This window comes from Bos indicus, chromosome 15 (assembly GCF_029378745.1).
Source record: "Bos indicus isolate NIAB-ARS_2022 breed Sahiwal x Tharparkar chromosome 15, NIAB-ARS_B.indTharparkar_mat_pri_1.0, whole genome shotgun sequence".
Classification (NCBI taxonomy): domain Eukaryota; kingdom Metazoa; phylum Chordata; class Mammalia; order Artiodactyla; family Bovidae; genus Bos; species Bos indicus.
The window spans coordinates 3,018,225-3,038,984 of NC_091774.1; positions in this window are offsets into that span (position 1 = coordinate 3,018,225).

The following is a 20,760-nucleotide window of genomic DNA, read 5'->3' on the forward strand; positions in this document are numbered from 1 at the left end:
ATTGTGCCTTCTTTGTGTGAAATATTCCCTTAGTATCTCTAATTTTCTTGAAGAGATCTCTAGTCTTTCCCATTCTATTGGTTTCCTCTATTTCTTTGCATTGATCACTGAGGAATGCTTTCTTATCTCTCCTTGCTATTATTTGGAGTTCTGCATTCAAATGGGTGTATCTTTCCTTTTCTCCTTTGCCTTTAGGCTCTCTTCTTTTCTCAGATATTTGTAAGGCCTCATCAGCCAACCATTTTGCCTTTCTTTTTCTTGGGTGTGCTCTTGATCAATGCCTCCTGTACAACGTCAGAAACCTCTGTCCATAGTTCTTCAGGAACTATGTCTATCAGATCTAATCCCTTAAATATATTTGTCACTTTCACTGTATAATCATAAGGGGTTTGATTTAGGTCATATCTGAATGGTCTTGTGTTTTTCCCTACTTTCTTCAATTTGAGTCTGAATTTGGCAATAACGATTTCCTGATCTGAACCACAATAAGCTCCCAGTCTTTTTTTTTTTTTTTTTTTTTTTGCTGACTCTAGACCTTCTCTATCTTTGGCTGCAAAGAATATAATCAATCTGATTTCAGTGTTGATTAGATGGCTTTATCCTTAACTAAAGTTTCAGGTGTCAGTTTCAGGTGTCACATCTAAATAGCATAATAACCAAAGTTCAAAGAAGGTTTTTTTCTATTACCTTATTTCTTTATTAAGTAGGAAGTACACCTTTTTACTGTACCTTAATAAATTTGTCCTTATATCTCATTGATCAGAATGACATACTAAAACCTAAATCAATTAATTGATTGCTGCAGAGGGCAATTGCATTACCACAATTTTCTTGGCCTCATAAAAATCCACTGTCTGGAGGGATTGATTCAAGTGGTAGAGTAGAAGGACATGCATTCATCTTCTCATGTGAGAGCACCAAAATTGCAACAATTGAACAGCTTTTGATAGGAGGATGCTGGAACGCACCCAAAAAAAAAAAAAAAATACTCCATATCCAAAGACAAAACAGAAGCTACCATCAATCTTAATTAATAAATATAATACAATAATCTATTATCATCACTGAACTTCAACATAGGTGTTCCTGTAGCTTTTTAACTTTTAACTTGAAATCAAAGTGACATTCTGTTGCTGCTGCTAAGTTGCTTCAGTTGTGTCTGACTCTGTGTGACCCCAAAGACGGCAGCCCACCAGGCTCCCCCATCCCTGGGATTCTCCAGTTAAGAACCCTGGAGTTGGTTGCCATTTCCTTCTCCAATGAATGAAAGTGAAAAGTGAGAGTGAAGATGCTCGATGGTGTCCGACTCTTCACGACCCCAAGGACTGTAGCCTACCAGGCTCTTCCATCCATGGGATTTTCCAGGCAAGAGTACTGGAGTGGGTTGCCATATCCTTTGCCACAAAGTGACATAAACACCTACAAATTGTAGCTTTACTGAATTTGCCAAATGTGCTTTGAATTCCTAATTATAGCTAATGCTTACTTCCATAATCCAGTTTGTCTTCCATCTTTAATAATTCCACTGAATTATTAAGGGCCAAAGAATTACAGTTTTAAATTTGACAAAATGGTAGGAAGGAGGCAATCAGCATAAAAATCAAATCCCATATCCTTCATGTGGTCGTGGTGATGGTGGGGTAGTTGTTCAGCCTAACATATGAGGGAACTCCCATAGGGTTATCAGCTGATTTCTCAACAGAAACTCTACAAGCCAGAGGAAACAGTGCAACATATTTAAAGTGATGAAAGAAGAGAACCTACATCCAACCAAGACTGCTCTACCTAATAAAACTCTCATTCAGATTTGACAGAAAAATCAAAAGCTTTCCAGACAAGCAAAAGTTAACAGAATTCAGCATCACTAAATCAGTTTTGCAACAAATGCTAAAGAAACTTCTCTAGGCAGGATACACAAGAAAAGGAAAATACCTACAAAAAATAAACCCCCCAAATTAAGAAAATGGTAATTGAGTCATGTGTGTGTGTGTGCACACACACGTTCAGTTTCTCAATCATGTCCAGATCTTGGTGACCTCATGGACTGTGGCATACCAGACTCCACTGTTTTCCAGGCAAGAATACTGCAGCAAGTTTCCATTTCCCACTCCAAGGATTTTCCTGACCAAGGGGAATGGATTAAATGCAACAACAAAAAGACACAGCATAGCTGGGTGCATGAAAACAAGCATATTCATGGCTTCCACTTACCACACAGGGCTCTACATAACCCCCCAAAGTTCATGTAATTATTTCATATTGTTAGATTAATCATCGTTCCATTATGGCTTACAATTGTAATTACCTTTTATTTTTTGTTTGGCTATTCATTGTGAAAACTTATCAACATCTTTTACTATTGTGATTATGTAACTATTATTCATTTTAATACCATTGTATCAAACTGGTCAACAGAAAATAATAGAATTCTATATCATGAGATATAATGGATCAAGACCATCTCCATGGAAAAGAAATGCAAAAAAGCAAAATAGCTGTCTGAGGAGGCCTTACAAATAGGTGTGAAAAGAAGAGAAGTGAAAAGCAAAGGGAAAAAGGAAAGATATAAACATCTGAATGCAGAGTTCCAAAGAATAGCAAGAAGAGATAAGAAAGCCTTGTTCAGTGATCAATGCAAAGAAATAGAGGAAAACAACAGAATGAGAAAGACTAGGGATCTCTTCAAGAAAATCAGAGATACCAAAGGAATATTTCATGCAAAGACGGGCTCAATAAAGGACATAAATGGTATGGACCTAACAGAAGCAGAAGATATCAAGAAGAGGTGGCAAGAATACACAGAAGAACTGTACAAAAAAGATCTTCATGACCCAGATAATCACGATGGTGTGATCACTGACCTAGAGCCAGACATCCTGGAATGTGAAGTCAAATGGGCCTTAGAAAGCATCACTACGAACAAAGCTAGTGGAGGTGATGGAATTCCAGTTGAGCTATTCCAAATCCTGAAAGATGATGCTGTGAAAGTGCTGCACTCAATATGCCAGCAAATTTGGAAAATTCAGCAGTGGCCACAGGACTGGAAAAGGTCAGTTTTTGTTCCAAACCCAAAGTAAGGCAATGGCAAAGAATGCTCAAACTACTGCACAATTGCACTCATCTCACATGCTAGTAAAGTAATGCTCAAAATTCTCCAAGCCAGGCTTCAGCAATATGTGAACTGTGAACTTCCTGATGTTCAAGCTGGTTTTAGAAAAGGCAGAGGAACCAGAGATCAAATTGCCAACATCTGCTGGATCATGGAAAAAGCAAGTGAGTTCCAGAAAAGCATCTATTTCTGCTTTATTGACTATGCCATATCCTTTGACTGTGTGGATCACAATAAACTGTGGGAAATTCTGAAAGAGATGGGAATACCAGACCACCTGATCTGCCTCTTGAGAAATTTGTATGCAGGTCAGGAAGCAACAGTTAGAACTGGACATGGAACAACAGACTGGTTCCAAGTAGGAAAAGGAGTACGTTAAGGCTGTATATTGTCACCCTGTTTTTTAATGTATATGCAGAGTACATCATGAGAAACACTGAACTGGAAGAAACACAAGCTGGAATCAAGATTGCCGGGAGAAATATCAATAATCTCAGATATGCAGATGACACCACCCTTATGGCAGAAAGTGAAGAGGAACTAAAAAGCCTCCTCATGAAAATGAAAGTGGAGAGTGAAAAAGTTGGCTTAAAGCTCAACATTCAGAAAATGAAGATCATGGCATCCAGTCCCATCACTTCCTGGGAAATAGATGGGGCAACAGTGGAAACAGTGTCAGACTTTATTTTTCTGGGCTCCAAAATCACTGCAGATGGTGACTGCAGCCATGAAATTAAAAGACGCTTACTCCTTGGAAGGAAAGTTATGACCAACCTAGATAGCATATTCAAAAGTAGAGACATTACTTTGCCAACAAAGGTTCGTCTAGTCAAGGCTATGGTTTTTCGTGTGGTCATGTATGGATGTGAGAGTTGGACTGTGTAGAAGGCTGAGCACCGAAGAATTCGTGCTTTTGAACTGTGGTGTTGGAGAAGACTATTGAGAGTCCCTTGGACTGCATGGAGATCCAGCCAGTCCATTCTGAAGGAAATCATTCCTGGGACTCCTTTGAAAGGAATGATGCTAAAGCTGAAGCTCCAGTACTTTTGCCACCTCATGCGAAGAGTTGACTCATTGGAAAAGACTCTGATGCTGGGAGGGATTGGGGGCAGGAGGATAAGGGGACGACAGAGGATGAGATGGCTGGATGGCATCACTGACTCGATGGATGTGAGTCTGAGTGAACTCCGGGAGTTGGTGATGGACAGGGAGGCCTGGCGTGCTGCAATTCATTGTGTCGCAGAGTAGGACACGGCTGAACGACTGATCTGATCTGGTTTCCTTAGTATTGATGTTTGATATCCTTGCAGTCCAAGGGCTTCTCAAGAGTCTTCTTCAACACCATAGTTCAAAAGCATCCATTCTTTGGCACTCAGCTTTCTTTATGGCACAACTCTCCCATTCATATATAAGCGAAAGCTAAAGTCATTCAGTCGTGTCCAGCTCTTTGCGACCCCATGGAGTATACAATCCATGGAATTCTCCAGGCCAGGATACTGGAGTGGGTAGCCTATCCTTTTTCCAGTGGATTGTCCTGACCCAGGAATCGAACTGGAATCTCCTGCATTGCACGTGGATTCTTTACCAATTGAAATATGAGGGAAGCCCTGGAAAAATCACAGCTTTTGTAGATGGACCTTTGTTGGCAAAGTAATGTCTCTGCTTTTTAATATGTTGTCTAGATTTGTCATAATTTTTCTTCCAAGGAGTAAGCATCATTTTATTTCATGGCTGCAGTCACCATCTGCAGTGATTTTGGAGTCCCCCACCCCCAAATAAAGTCTCTCACTGTTTCCATTATTTCCCCATCTATTTGGCATGAAATGATGGGACCAGATGCCATGACCTTCATTTTTTAATGTTAAGTTTATGCCAGCTTTTTCATTCTCCTCTCACTTTCATCAAAAGGCTCTTTAGTTCCTCTTTGCTTTCTGCCATAAGGATGGTGTCATTTACGTATCTCAGGTTATTGATATTTCTCCCTCTAGTCTTGAATCCAGCTTGTGATTCATTCAGCCCAGCATTTTTTCATGATATACTTTGCATGTAAGTTAAAAAAGCAGGGTGACAATATAAAGCCTTGACATACTCTTTCCCCAATTTGGAACCAGTCAATTCTTCCATGTCCAGTTCTAACTGTTGCTTCTGGACCTGCAATGCAGGTTTCTCAGGAGGAAGGTAAGGTGCTTTAGAAAACTGACAAATTTTTGCCTAAAATATTTATGACAGTTTAATTCCACTTGTTTTATTAAGTATTAAATTGATGCCAGATTTCTGACATATTCACTCAAAATTTTCATATGTCTCCTTTTATACTGGCATCTGGCATTACTGCTAAAAATCTAGAAAGCTTATTATATTAGTGATCTTTAAATATGTGAATGAGGCTTGAGACTTTTAATCAAATTCTAATAATACAAGGAAATAATATATTATCTAAAAAAAGGAAATTAACAGGTGATACACTATTATTAACTAAAGTGCAGATCTTGTTCAAATTTCACAAAATTTTATGCTAATGTCCATGACTTGTTTTCATACATTATTCAAGATTCCACATTGTATTTAGTTGCACTGAGCAGCTTCAGCGCATTCAACAAATTATGGTAATTACTGTTTTACTTTTTATTATGGTACAAAAACTTTCCAGTTTTCCTTGTTTTATCTTCTTAGATTCATCATTTAAAAGTGGGCATTTCATTTCCAAATACATGGGCTTTTTTTAAAGTGTTTTTGATATTAATTTCTCATTTAAATGCTTCTCAGCAATCAGCCTCTGTGTTTTTCAGTCTTTTAGCTTTATTGAGGTTTTCAATGGCTAAGTCAAAGATCTCTCTTGCTAAATGTCACTTTGCACTTGAAAATATGTGGATTATTTTCAAGTATGTTTTGATATTGATTTCTAACATAATTCCACAGTGATAAAGGAACAGACTCAATATGATTTCAATAACCTTAAACCATGAAATGTTTGCACTTTATTTTATGTTACTTGATATGTTCCAGTGTCTCCTAGTCTATAGTCTATAGCACTTGAATAGAATTTGTATACTATTGTTGTGTGAAAATTGTATAATCTTAGTTATGTTGAATTGATTTGTAGTGCTTTTCAGGTTTACTATATCCTTCTACTTTTCTATATATTCATTCTGTTAATTTTTATGTTTAATATTAACATTTTAACTAAATATTAAATTTAATTTACATAATATCAAATGTAATTTATCTACTTAAAAATAATTACAATATATTGTGAAACTGGATGTAATTTTATTCCGTATTTTCCAAGTATCCTGTAAATGCATTATCATATTTTCATTATTTAAATTTTTTTTTGTTTGTTTAAAGAAAGAAATAACTAAAACTGAGAAAAAGAAGAAACAGGTCAATGACATTTTAAATAGGGTTTTTCTTTCTTTTCATATTGATAAAAGGCTGGATAGTTGAGTAAAATCTGAGTATTTTAGAAAACATAAGGGAAAGCATGGAACTGTAGAGGGTAACCAATAGGGTATACTCTAGAAGTTCTACAATGTTAATTGCTCAAAAGAATTTTTTTTTGGATAGAGTCTTAACTAACTGTGCACAAAAAAATGAGGTTAATTGCTTTTGTATATCATCTTCAATAAGACTTTATATGAAAAAGTTAAGCAACAATATAGGGGACTTCCCCAGTGGACCAGTGATTGAGACTTAGTCTCCCAGTAACAGGGGCTGTGGGTTTGATCCCTGGTGGAGGAGTTAGCATCTGGCACCCCTTGTGGTTGGGAAACAAAAACATAGAACAGAAGCAATACTGTAACAAATTCAATAAAATATTTAAAATAATTATTTCTTAAAAATAAAATAAAGCTTAAATAATAAATACATGTTTTAAAAGAAATCATATAAATACAATAAATAATATAAATTTCCATAAAATTAACTCTCACAACTCAAAAGGTCAAATATCACATGTAATAAACTCAGAACCATTGTAGAGTATCATATAGTATTCAAGGGAATATTGTAAAGGATTTAATTTTGCATATGTTATTTATAATGTTATCTGATGACAGTTGTAGGAATATAGCACTCAGTTAAAAGATCTTCAATGGATTCATTTTGATATTTGGCAAAACTAATACAATTATGTAAAGTTTAAAAATAAAATTAAATTAAAAAAAAGATATAAAAAATTAAAAAAAATAAAAGATCTTCAAGCTTGTTCATGAAGAGTGCCATCTATAGTTTTGTAAAATGATGCACGAAACTTCAAATTTACATTTTAGAAAATTTTTAATATAAAAATTTTTAAAAATAAAATAAAGGAAATTCCAATTATTCCAGCAATAATAATCAATCTTTCTCTCCACCTACCCACCATTAATTTGTCATTATAATTATAAATCGATCTTGTAATCATTGCCAATACACACAGTGCTTTTAGGATCTAAATACAATGTATATAATTTCTACTTACATTTTTCCTCTATTCTTCTCTGACATTGTTTTATTTACTTATTTTTTGGCTTTCTTTTTTTTTTTAATTTTAATTGGAGGCTAATTACTTTACAATATTGTGGTGGTTTTGCCATACATTGATATTAATCAGCCATGGGTGTACACGTGTTCCCCATCCTGACCCTCACTCCCCATCCCATCCCTCAGGGTCATTTCAGTGCACCAGCCTTGAACACCCTGCCTCATGCATCGAACCTGGACTGGCAATCTGATTCACATATGATAATATACATCTTTCAAGGCTATTCTCTCAAATCATCCCACTCTCACCTTCTCTCACAGAGTCCAACAGTCCTTTACATCTGGGTCTCTTTTGCTGTCTTGCATATAAAAGTTTTATAGAGAAGATAAACACTGTTATTCTTAAAGCTAAGCAGAGTCTTGAGAAACACTCTGGTTAACAGAAAATATGAGCACAGACCTTCTATTCAGCAACCCTTACCCTTTGCTTGGGATCAATATATTAGCTCTTTTTTCTTTCTTAACATAGAGTTTGGGCTTCCCTGATAGCTCAGTTGGTAAAGAATCTGCCTGCAATGCAGGATACCCTGGTTTGATTCCTGGATCAGGAAGATCCACTGGAGAAAAGATAGGCTACCTGCTCCACTCTTCTTGGGCTTCCCTTGTGGCTCAGCTGGTAAAGAATCGTCCTGCAATGCGGGGACCTGGGTTCGATCTCTGGGTTGGGGAGATCCCCTGGAGAAGGGAAAGGCTACCCACTCCAGTATTCTGGCCTAAAGAATTCCATGAATTGTATAGTCCATGGGGTTGTGAAGAGTCAGACACGACTGAGTGACTTTCACTTTCAACATAGAGTTTTAATCTTCATCTAGATCCCTCTAGAGTTTTAGGTGATATAGGACCAAAAATTTATGGGGGGAAAAGAAAAAAAAAAAAAAACTTACATGATTATCTATTATTCTTAGTATTAGAATGAGGCTTCAAGTGGGCTATTCTCCCTCTAGTAGACATAGAAAATGGTTTCTCGGTCTTTCTGATTTCTTTGAAAATTGCAACAATTTTTATAATGAGAATGGTCTGACGATCGTGAGACATAACAGGCAAACCTGGGAAATTCTGCCAGTTTTGTATTAACTTGTGGTGTTTGTTCTTGATGTCTGGCTTAGATGGGCTCTGTATCAGCAAATAATATTTATTTTCATCCCTTTATGGCTAAGCAAATGAGGATACTTATTTTAATCCATTTCATTTTCTGTATTTCTTCTTTTGCCATAGTGAGGATGGCAATAGTGTGTGTAGTGATATTGATGTGGGGTTCATAGTTAAAGATTTGTGCTTGTAAAGTTCAGAGACAGATAGTGAGGATTATTGAGATTATAAGTGTTGAACAGTAGTCACTAGAAATTCCAAGGGGTAACATGATCATCAAGTCTTAACAGCTGGATGAAAAATACAATTCTGTCAGGGGATGATAGTAATTGTCATCATATCCAACTATCGTTTTTATGAGTATTAGCTAATCGTGTAAACTCCTAGTTAGGAAAAGAGCATCAATGGAGGCACTGAGAGCTTGATTAGACTGGTAAAGTAAAATCAAGCCATGACAGTTTTGTGGTAGCAGATGGTCCTTCATTAACACTAATAAGAAAAAAAAAAAAAACTGGTGATCATTCCACTGTTTGAGGAAATGTTGTGAATGCTCCTGCTTCTAAAAACCCTGACCACCACCATCAACATTTTTGCATCCACAGAGGTTCAAAGAGGAGTCAGTGTGGAAGGAAGGAGAGAAAGAACTGGTTGCAAGTTGTATCTATAGAGGGAATAGAAGGATTCTGAAGCCAGGTACAAAACCATGTGCACAAATATTTTATGCAAAAAGAAAAAGATTATACTTATGTATTTTATTCTAAGCTGGCAATAAAATCAGTTGAAGTACATTTTAAAGAGATAAAATTAAATTCAATAATATTTATTGTTTATAATGCGTAACATTAAGAAACCCAAAACCTTTTCATTGTCGTTGACTTTAAGTAACTAGAATTCACTGAGAACTTGCTATCTAATAGCCACTGTGCTGAGTGATTGCTATTTATCATTTCCTTTAAGCTTTAAACAACTCAAGAGGTATATATTTTAATCATCCACATTTTATTTATAGAAAAACTAAAGCTCAGATAGTTTAAAAATCTTGTCTAAGATCACATGTCTTTCCAAGATGCGTGACTAGAATTCTTATCCATTTCTAACTCCTGTACTGACACACTTAACCAGCTTGTGACACTGCTCAAGTAGTTTAAGAAAGTAATAATATTAAAATCAAGTCAGATTTGTTTTCCTCAAACACATGAACTTTTTTATTCAATTCACATGAAAATACCTTAATAAGCTCTTAAAAATCTACACCTTTGTGGAATTCAGATTTTCATATCATGCACTGGTCATACTATATGACAGCAAAATTGCCAATTAAGCAGCAGCCATAATTTGAAGAATTTTGTACTGTGCATACACATTTGCTATATTTTCAGTAGCTTTCAGCTGCTGGATTAGACATCATTAGAATCCAGTGAAAGCATAACAGACAGGAAGGCTAGAGGAACCCAAACAGAAGAAGTAGGCTGCAAGTATCAGATATTGTTTTAATCTCTCTCTTAAGTGGCAGGAAGAAGCAGACTACACCTGTCACTCCTCCCACCCCTTCTCTATACAAAATTAACAGGAGGTTTCTTTTAAAATTATGTGTTGCCATGACAACACCTGGTTCCACCTGAACTTAACTTTTCTCAAAACCTTGAGCTAACCAACGCATTTTTCTTATGGAAATGTTTTTCTTAACCTATGTTAATAAACTATATATTTATTTTAGACTCTTTCTTCAAGTTCCTCTTAAGACTCAGAACGGACTTCATAAACCAGTATGTTTTACTCAACAAACCACTGGATTTTACTCATGCAAATGGTCTCTTAAGCTATGTTAATGATACTATGTATTTGCTTGGAAACCTACCTTTCTTCAAGATTCATGTCAATCACTTTATGGCCCAGGACAACTCACCTTGTGCCAATGTTATCTCAAAATGCATGTTGTGGGTGAGGGGCCTGGGGCCATTCTCTAAGTTTTGAGACATTTCCTCTCTCTAATTAGCAGCCTGATAGTAGCTATATAACTTCCTGCTAAAGACTAGGAGGGGGGCACTCTTTCTGTCCCCTTCTGATGTCCATGTCAGAAGCATTCTGTATCTCTTTTATACTTTAATAAAACTTTATTACACAAAATCTCTGAGTGACTGAGCCTCATCACTGGCCCCAGATTGAATTCCTCTCCTCCAGAGGCCAAGAATCCTGGTGTCTTTCACAGGTCAGCAACAACCTTTCAGTCCAAATGCGTATCAAATACTGCAAAACATGATGTCAGAAAGTGAAGAACTTTTATAAAAAGTTAGTGAATGGGAAAGCAGACTGTAATAAACCAAGTGGAATTTTCCCCAAGGTCCCGGGTCAAAGTTGTTTCTGAAAAAGAAGTTGGATCTTTAATGGAAATGAATGATAAGAAAGTCTGTTTTGCAATTTATATGAGAGAACTTACAAATGTGATGATTATTTTAGTTTCTTCTCTTGTTTTATTTCAGGATTTTGATTTGTGTGTGTATTTTAGCATTCAGAGGATAGAATTTTATGTTTCACAGCTCTTTCTATATAAATTCTCTTAGATAATATATCATTTGATAACTGTACCTAAACATATTTTTTTTTTTTTTTTCTTCTCAAAGTTATACTGTCTGTAATAGTTCTTCCCTGGATGACAAGGTTTTTGATTTTGTAAACTTAGTTGAGTAGATAAGTACAACATATAATTAAAAATTAATTTAGTCTCATTTAAACTCAAATAGCACCCTTTCTTACTGTAAAATTCAGACTCAAATTGAATAAAGTAGGGAAAACCACTAGACCATTCAGGTATGACCTAAATCAAATGCCTTATGTTTATACAGTGAAAGTGACAAATAGACTCAAGGGATTAGATATGATAGAGTTCCTAAAGAGCTATGGACTGAGGTTCATGACATTGTACAGGAGGATGTGATTAAAACCAATACCAGGAAGAAGAAATGCAAAAAGGCAGATTGGTTGTCTGAGGAGGCCTTACAAATAGCTGAGAAAAGAAGTGAAGCAAAAGGAAAAGGATAAAAAGAAAGATACATTCATCTGAATGCAGAGTTCCAATGAATATCAAGAAGAGATAAGAAAGCCTTCCTCAGTGATCAATACAAAGGAGTAGAGGAAAATAATAGAATGGAAAAGACTAGATATCTCTTCAAGAAAGTTAGATAAACCAAGGGAATATTTCATGCAAAGATAGGCCCAATAAAAAGACAGAAACAGTAAGGACCTAACAGAAACAGAAGATACTAAGAAGAGGTGGCAAGAATACACAGAAGAACTATACAAAAAAATCTTTATGACCCAGATAACCATGATGGTGTGATCACTCACCTAAAGCCAGACATCCTGAAATGTGAAGTCAAGTGGGCCTTTGGAACCATCACTATGAATAAAGCTAGTGGAAAGGATGGAATTCGAGCTGAGTTATTTCAAATCTTAAAAGATGATAATGTGAAAGTGCTGCATTCAATATGCCAGAAAATTTGGAAAATTCAGCAGTGGCCATAGGACTGGGAAAGGTTAGTTTTCATTCTAATCTCAAAGAAAGGCAAGGTCAAATAATGTTCAAACTACCACACAAATGTACTCATCTCACATGGTAGCAAAGTAATGCTCAAAATTCTCCAAACTAGGCTTCAGCAGTACATAAACCAAGAAATTCCAGATGTTCAATATGGATTTAGAAAAGAGGAACCAGTTATCAAATTGTCAACATTTGTTAGATCATAGAAAAAGCAAAAGAGTTTCAGAAACCATCTACTTCCGCTTTATTGACTATGTGAAAGCCTTTGATTGTATGGATCACAGCAAACTGTGGAAAATTCTTCAAGAGATGGGAATAGCAGACCACTTTACCTGCCTAAAGAGAAACTGTATGCAGGTCAAGAAGCAACAGTCAGAACTGGACATGGAAAAGCAGACTGGTTCCAAATCGGGAAAGGAGTATGTCAAGCTGATTGTCACCGTGAATGTTTAGCTTATATACAGACTATATAATGGGAAATGCTAGGCTGCATGAAGTATAAAATCAAGATTTCAGGGAGAAATATTAATGACCTCAGATATGCAGATGACACCATCATTATGGCAGAAAGGAACTAAAGAGCCTCTTGATGAAAGTGAAAGAGGAGAGTGAAAAACTGGCTTAAAACTCAACTTTCAAAAAACTAAGATCATGGCATCCGGTCCCATCGCTTTATGGCAAATATATGGGGAAATAATGGAAACAGTGTCAGACTTTATTTTCTTGGGCTCCAACATCACTGCAGATTGTGAGTGCAGCCATGAAATTAAAAGACTCTTGTTACTTGGCAGAAAAGCTATGACATATCTAGACAACATATTAAAAACAAAGCCAAACATCGAAATGAATCGTTTCGATGTTTGGCAAAGCTAATACAATATTGTAAAGTTTAAAAATGGAATTAAATTAAAAAAAATAAAGTAAAAGAAAAAAAAAAAAAAAAGAAGGCAGCTGACAACCTATCTCAAACTGTCTACTGGTTGAGCGGTGGAATGGCCACCATTTGCCTCACTCAGATCCATGAATCCACTCTGTTATGCTTTGCAGTGGTGGCCAGCCACAGTCTCTAAGAAGAGTAAAAGACTAAAATTGGGAGCACTCACACAACAAGCTGCAGTTTCTGTGTAGCAGCTGAATCTGAGGTCAGTCTTGAAACTCACCACACACATACACACATACACACATGCATGCCCTTCTATACATTTGAGATTCCTAAAATAAATAAATAAATAAATAAAAACAAAGCCATTACTTTGCCAACAAAGGTCTGTTTAGCCAAAGCTAGTAGTCATGTATGGATATGAGAGTTGGACCATAAAGAAAACTCAGTGACAAAAATTGTGGCTTTAAAAAAAATTTTTAATTGGAGGATAATTACCTTAGGATTTTGTGGTATTTTTTGCCTTACATCAACATGAATCAGTCATGGGTGCACATATGTCCCCATTCCTGAACTCCCCTCCCCACTTCCCTCCCCGGCCCGTCCCTCTGGATTGTCCCATAGCACCAGCTTTGAGTGCCCTGCTTCATGAATCAAACTTGCACTAGTCATCTATTTTACATATGATAATATACATGCTTCAATGCTATTCTCTCAAATTATCCCATCTTTGCCTTCTCCCATATAGTCCAAAAGTCTGTTCTTTACATCTGTATCTCTTTTTCTGTATTGCATATAGGATTGTTGTCACCATCCTTCTCAATTCCATATATATGCATTAGTATACTGTATTGGTGTTTCTCTTTTCTGACTTACTTCAGTCTGTATAATAGGCTCCACTTTGATTACCTCGTTAGAATTGACTCAAATGCATTCTTTGATTTCTTTGGAAGGAATGATGCTAAAGCTGAAACTCCAGTACTTTGGCCACCTCATGCAAAGAGTTGACTCATTGGAAAAGATTCTGAGGCTGGGAGGGATTGGGGGTAGGAGGAGAAGGGGACGACAGAGGATGAGATGGCTGGATGGCATCACTGACTCGATGGACATGAGTCTGAGTGAACTCCAGGAGTTGGTGATAGACAGGGAGGCCTGGCGTGCTGCCATTCATGGGGTCGCAAAGAGTCAGACACAACTGAGCGACTGAACTGTACTGAACTGAATTGGTGCTTTTGAACTCTGGTGTTGGATAAGTCTCTTGAGAGTCCCTTGGACTGCAAGAAGATCAAACCAGTCAATTCTAAAGGAAATCAATCCTGAATATTCATTGGAAGGACTGAAGGTGAAACTCCAGTACTTTGGCCACCTGATGCAAAGGACTGACTCACTGGAAAAACCCTGATGCTGGGAAAGATTGAAGGCAGGAGGAGAACAGGATGACAGAGGATGAGATGGTTGGATGGCATCACTGACTCAATGGACATGAGTTTGAGTAAGCTCCAGGAGTTGGTGATGGACAGGGAAGCCTGGTGTGCTGCAATCCATGGGGTTGCAGAATTGGACACAATTGAGTGACTGAAATGAACTGAACTGAACTCCCTTTCTCCAGTTGTAGTTTTTAATTTAAAAAATATATACTGCATTTTGAACACAAAGTTTAATAAAATCAGCTTTCTCCCAATTAACATAAAACATAATTTCTGCCACCCACACATGATGGTATATTGCTGAAATTTTTGCTATACTCAAATATGAGAGTGTAATCAGATTTTACCCATACTGATAAAAGTTCTATTAAAGTAAATGTTCTGAAAACGTTCCTTTAAATAAGCTTTATATGTGTACAATTCAATGATACTGGTAAATTTATGGAGTCATGTAATCATCACCATAATATAATTTTAGAACATTTTCATCACCTCCATTTTGTTACTTTTTGTCTTACCCAGAGCCTTAGGAAACCACTGTTCTGCTTTCTGTCTGTAAATCTGTCTCTTTTAGACACTTCATATAAATGGGATCATAGCATGTAGTTTCATGACATGTAGCCATGACTTACTTTTTTCACTTAGCATGATGATTTTTGAATTTCATTCATTTTTGTAAAAATTTTAAACTACTCTCTTTTGTTAATTTTTTAAAAGTATTCAAGGTTGGGATAGGGGAGGAAGTTATCCTTAAGCATTTTATTTTTGAATAAATAACATATACAAAATGATAGCTAACATGAATTAAAAGCTTGCAAAAACCAACTTTTAAGTGGTATAAAGCTATAAATTACTTTAAATACACAGTATCTCTGTGAATATTTTTTATTACTTTCACCATATAAATGAGAAGATGGAAGTATAATGAAACTAATTTGCCCAATCACAATACTAGTTAATGATGAAGATGGAGTTTGAACCCAAGAAATCTGGCTTTAAAATCAACACTGTTAATCCCTAGGCCAAGAGATTATTAATATTATATTCAAAATGTTTTAATAAGATAGTGATTAGATGAACTAAATGGAAATGTCAGGCAAGATATACAAAAACATTTAAAATCCTTTTCCCTGGGAGAGAATGAATGGTAGAAAGCGTAACTGGCAGTGTTAAATAAGCGAAGTTAACAAATAATCTGATTGTTACAAGTGGTATCAGGGAATACAAGTCACAGTGACAATCTATGCTTTCTAGGTAAAGGGAACTGCAGAAAATACAAATATTTAATGATCTGAATATGTGTGGGACTCTATCAGGAAAGCAGAACAGGTTCTACTCTGAGGAGTTTGTGTATTAAAGGGGATTTAATATATTCATACTGAGTAGTATTTGATAGTGATTGCAGGCATGAAATTAAAAGATGTTTACTCCTTGGAAGGAAAGTTATGACCAACCTAGATATCATATTCAAAAGCAGAGACATTACTTTGCCAACAAAGGTCCGTCTAGTCAAGGCTATGGTTTCTCCTGTGGTCATGTATAGATGTGAGAGTTGGATTGTGAAGAAAGCTGAGTGCTGAAGAATTGATGCTTTTGAACTGTGGTGTTGGAGAAGACTCTTGAGAGTTCCATGGACTGCAAGGAGATCCAACCAGTCCATTCTAAAGGAGATAACTCCTGGGTGTTCATTCAGTTCAGTTCAGTCACTCAGTCGTGTCCAACTCTTTGCGACCCCATGAATGGCAGCACGCCAGACCTCCCTGTCCATCACCAACTCCCGGAGTTCACTCAGACTCACGTCCATCGAGTCAGTGATGCCATCCAGCCATCTCATCCTCTGTCGTCCCCTTCTCCTCTTGCCCCAAATCCCTCCCAGAATCAGAGTCTTTTCCAATGAGTCAACTCTTTGCATGAGGTGGCCAAAGTACTGGGGTGTCAGCTTCATTCCCTCCAAAGAAATCCCAGGGATGATCTCCTTCATAATGGACTGGTTGGATCTCTGTGCAGTCCAAGGGACTCTCAAGAGTCTTCTCCAACACCACAGTTCAAAAGCATCAATTCTTCGGCACTCAGCCTTCTTCACAGTCCAACTCTCACATCCATACATGACCACAGGAGAAACCATAGCCTTGACTAGACAAACCTTTGTTGGCAAAGTAATGTCTCTGCTTTTGAATATGCTATCTAGGTTGGTCATAACTTTCCTTCCAAGGAGTAAGTGTCTTTTAATTTTATGGTTGCAGTCATCATCTGCAGTGATTTGAAGCCCCCCCAAAATAAAGTCTGCCACTGTTTCCACTCTTTTCCCATCTATTTCCTATGAAGTGATGGGACCAGATGCCATGATCTTTGTTTTCTGAATGTTGAGCTTTAAGCCAACTTTTTCACTCTCCACTTTCACTTTCATCAAGAGGCTTTGGACTGATGCTAAAACTGAAACTCCAATACTTTGGCCACCTCATGCGAAGAGTTGACTCATTGGAAAAGACTCTGATGCTGGGAGGGATTGGGGGCAGGAGGAGAAGGAGACGACAAAGGATGAGATGGCTGGATGGCGTCACTGACTCAATGGACGTGAGTTTGAGTGAACTCCGGGAGTTGGTGATGGACAGGGAGGCCTGGCGTGCTGCAATTCATGGGGTCGCAAAGAGTCAGACAAGACTGAGGGACTGAACTGAACTGAACTGAGTATTTGATAGACATAGAAGTGTAAGTTGTGGAGCAAAATAAACATCAATAAAACCATCACACAATTTAACTAGAAACTTAATAATAGCACTGAGGTGAGTCATGTGTAGTTCTATCCTATCTCACTACCTTCCTACTTGCTCTGAATGGTGAATTATAATTTCCTTGCATTTTTTAAACCATATAATAAGACTAAACAAAGTGGTTTAATTGTGCTTGTTTCAGAGTTTTATATGATACTTAAACTTCTGAAATATGCTGTTATGTATTTATTGAAGTATAATTTATTTACAATATTGTGTTATTTTGGGGTATACAATATATGTGCCTATATTTGTTGCTCACCTATTTTATATAAAGAGTTTGTTTCTGTTAATCCCATGCCCCTAATTTGTCCCTGTTTCTTCCTCTTGTCCTCTTCCTTTTGGTAACCTCAAGTTTGTTTTCTATTCTGTGAATCTGTTTTTGTATATAATTTATTTGCATATGTGACATCATATTTTATCTATCTTTCCCTGTATGCAATTTCATGAAGTATAATATTCTATAACACCATCCACATTGTCAATAATGGTAGTAATCATTCCCTTTTTATAGCTGAGTAATATCCCACTGTATATCACACTTGTTAATCCAATCTTTTGTAGATGGGGCTTTGGGTTGATTCTATGTCTTTACTGTTGTAAATAGCTCTGTTATGATCAATGCATGTATATTTTTGAATTCGTGTTTTTGTTTCTTCTGGATATACAACCAAGAGTGGGATTGCTGGATTATATGGTAGTTCAATTTTTAGTTTTTTAAGAAAACTCCATAGTATTTTTCATAGTGGCTGCACCAATTTACATTCTCACCAATAGTGTACAATGGTTCCCTTTTCCCCATATCCTCTACAACAATTGTGATTTGCATACTTTTGGTGATAACCATTCTGACAAGTGTGAGGTCAGAATCCTCATTGTGGATTTATTTTATGTTTCTAGCAACATTTAGAACTGGACATGGAACAACAGAGTGGTTCCAAATAGGAAAAGGAGTACGTCAAGGCTGTATATTGTCACCTCGCTTATTTAACTTATATACAGAGTACATCATGAGAAATGCTGGGCTGGAGGAAGCGCAAGTATGAATCAAGATTGCCAGGAGAAATATCAATAACTACAAATACACAGATGACACCACCTTTATGGCAGAAAGTGAAGAACTAAAGAGCCTCTTGATGAAAGTAAAAGACGAGAGTGAAAAAATTGGCTTAATCCTCACTGTATGGAAAACTAAGATCATGGCATCTAGTCCCATCACTTCATGGAAAATAGATGGGGAAACAGTGGAAACAGTGGCTGACTTTATTTTTCCAGGCTCCAAAATCACTGCAGATGGTGATTGTAGCCATGAAATTAAAAGATGCTTACTCCTTGGAAGGAAAGTTATGACCAACCTAGACAGAATACTAAAAAGCAGAGACATTACTTTGTCAACAAAGGTCCATCTAGTCAAGACTATGGTTTTTCCTATGGTCATGTATGGATGTGAAAGTTGGACTGTGAAGAAGGCTGAGCGCCAAAGAATTGATGCTTTTGAACTGTGGTGTTGGAGAAGACTCTTGAGAGTCCCTTGTACTGCAAGGAGATCCAACTAGTCCATCCTAAAGGAGATCAGTCCTGGGTTTTCATTGGAAGGACTGATGTTGAAGCTGAAACTCCAATACTTTGGCCACCTCATGGGAAGAACTGCCCCATTGGAAAAGACCCTGATGCTGGAAAAGTTTGAGGGCAGGAGGAGAAGGGGACGACAGGATGAGATGGTTGGATGGCATCACTGACTCAATGGACGTGGGTTTGAGTGGACTCCGGGAGTTGGTGATGGACACGGAGGCCCAGAGTGCTGCGGTTCATGGGGCTGCAAAGAGTTGGACACGACTGAGCGACTGAACTGAACTGAACTGAATGACTAGCAATGTTCAGCATATTTTCATGTGCCTGTTCACCATCTCTATGTCTTTGGGACAAAGCTGATTTTTCTGTCTACTTTTCATTGATTTTTTAAAAAATAATTAGTTGTATGAGCTGTTCCTATTTTTTGAATATTAACTTGTTAGTCATATCGTTTTCAAATATTTCTCCCATTCCATTTTTTTTGTTTCCATCTTTTTGATGATTTCCTTTGCTGTGTAAGAGTTTTAAAGGTTAATGTCCTATTTGTTTGTGTGTCTATTTATTTTGCCTTAGGAGATTAATCCAAGAAATTATTGCTACAGTTTATGACAAAGAGTTCTCCCTCTGTGTGCTCTTCTAGGAGTTTTATAGTTTCATGTCTTAATTTATTTTTTAGAAATATTTTGAATTTTTATAGTGTGAAGAATGCTCTAATCTTATTGTTTAAGATGCAACTGACAAGTTTTCCCAGCACTGCTTATTGAAAAAAACTGTCTTTTATCCATTGTTTATTCATGTCTCTTTTGTCAAAGATTGTTTGACCATTGACCTGTGGGTTTATTTCTGGGTTCTCTATTTTGTTCCATTAATTTCTGTATGGGTTTTTTTTTTTTTTTTGCCAGTACCGTGCTGCCTTGATTATTGCAACTTTGTAATATAGCCTGAATTCTGGGAGAATTATACTTCTGGTTTTGTTCTTTCCCAGGTTTGCATTGGCAATACTTGGTCTTTTATGGTTCCATAGAAATTATATGATTTAGCTCTGTAAAAACTGTCCTGGGTATTTTGATAGATATCACTTTAAATTTGTAGATCACTTTGGGTACTATGATCGTTTTAATAATATTATTTCTTCCAATCCAAAAGCACAGGATATTTTTTCATTTCTTTATCTTTCCAATCTCTTCAGTTTCTTTCATCAGTGTTTTATAGTTTCAGAATGGAGGTCTTTCATATCCTTGGTTAAATATATCCCTCAGTATTTTCATGTGACTTTAAATGGGATTTTAAAAAATTCTTTCTGATATTTTATTATTGTGTATAGAAATGCAACAAATTTCTGCATATTAACTTTATATCCTGCTATCTTCCTGAAATTTTCTTAATTCTAAGAGTTTTTAGTTTTAGGTGGAGACTTTCTAGTTCTTTTTATAGAATGTCATATCATCTACAAATGGTGGTAATTTTCTCTTCCCTTCCAATATGGATTTTTTTTTTTGTTTAAATATGAGTGTTATGGCTAGGACTTCATTAAATAGAAGCACTACAAGTGGATTTTTCTGTCTTGCTCTGAAATCTAGTGGAGAGGTTTTCAATTTTTCACTGTTGAGTAGTATGTTGGCTCTGGGTTTATTGTATTGTACCTGATGGCTCAGATGGTAAAGAATCTGCCTGCAATGCAGAAGACATGAGTTTGATCCCTGGGTAAGAAGATCCTCTGGAGAAGGGAATGGCTATCCACTAGTATTCTTGCCTGGAAAATTCTGTGGACAGAGAAACCTGGCAGGTTACAGCCATGGGGTAGCAAAAAGTGGGACACTACTGAATGACTACACTTTCATTTGTGTGTG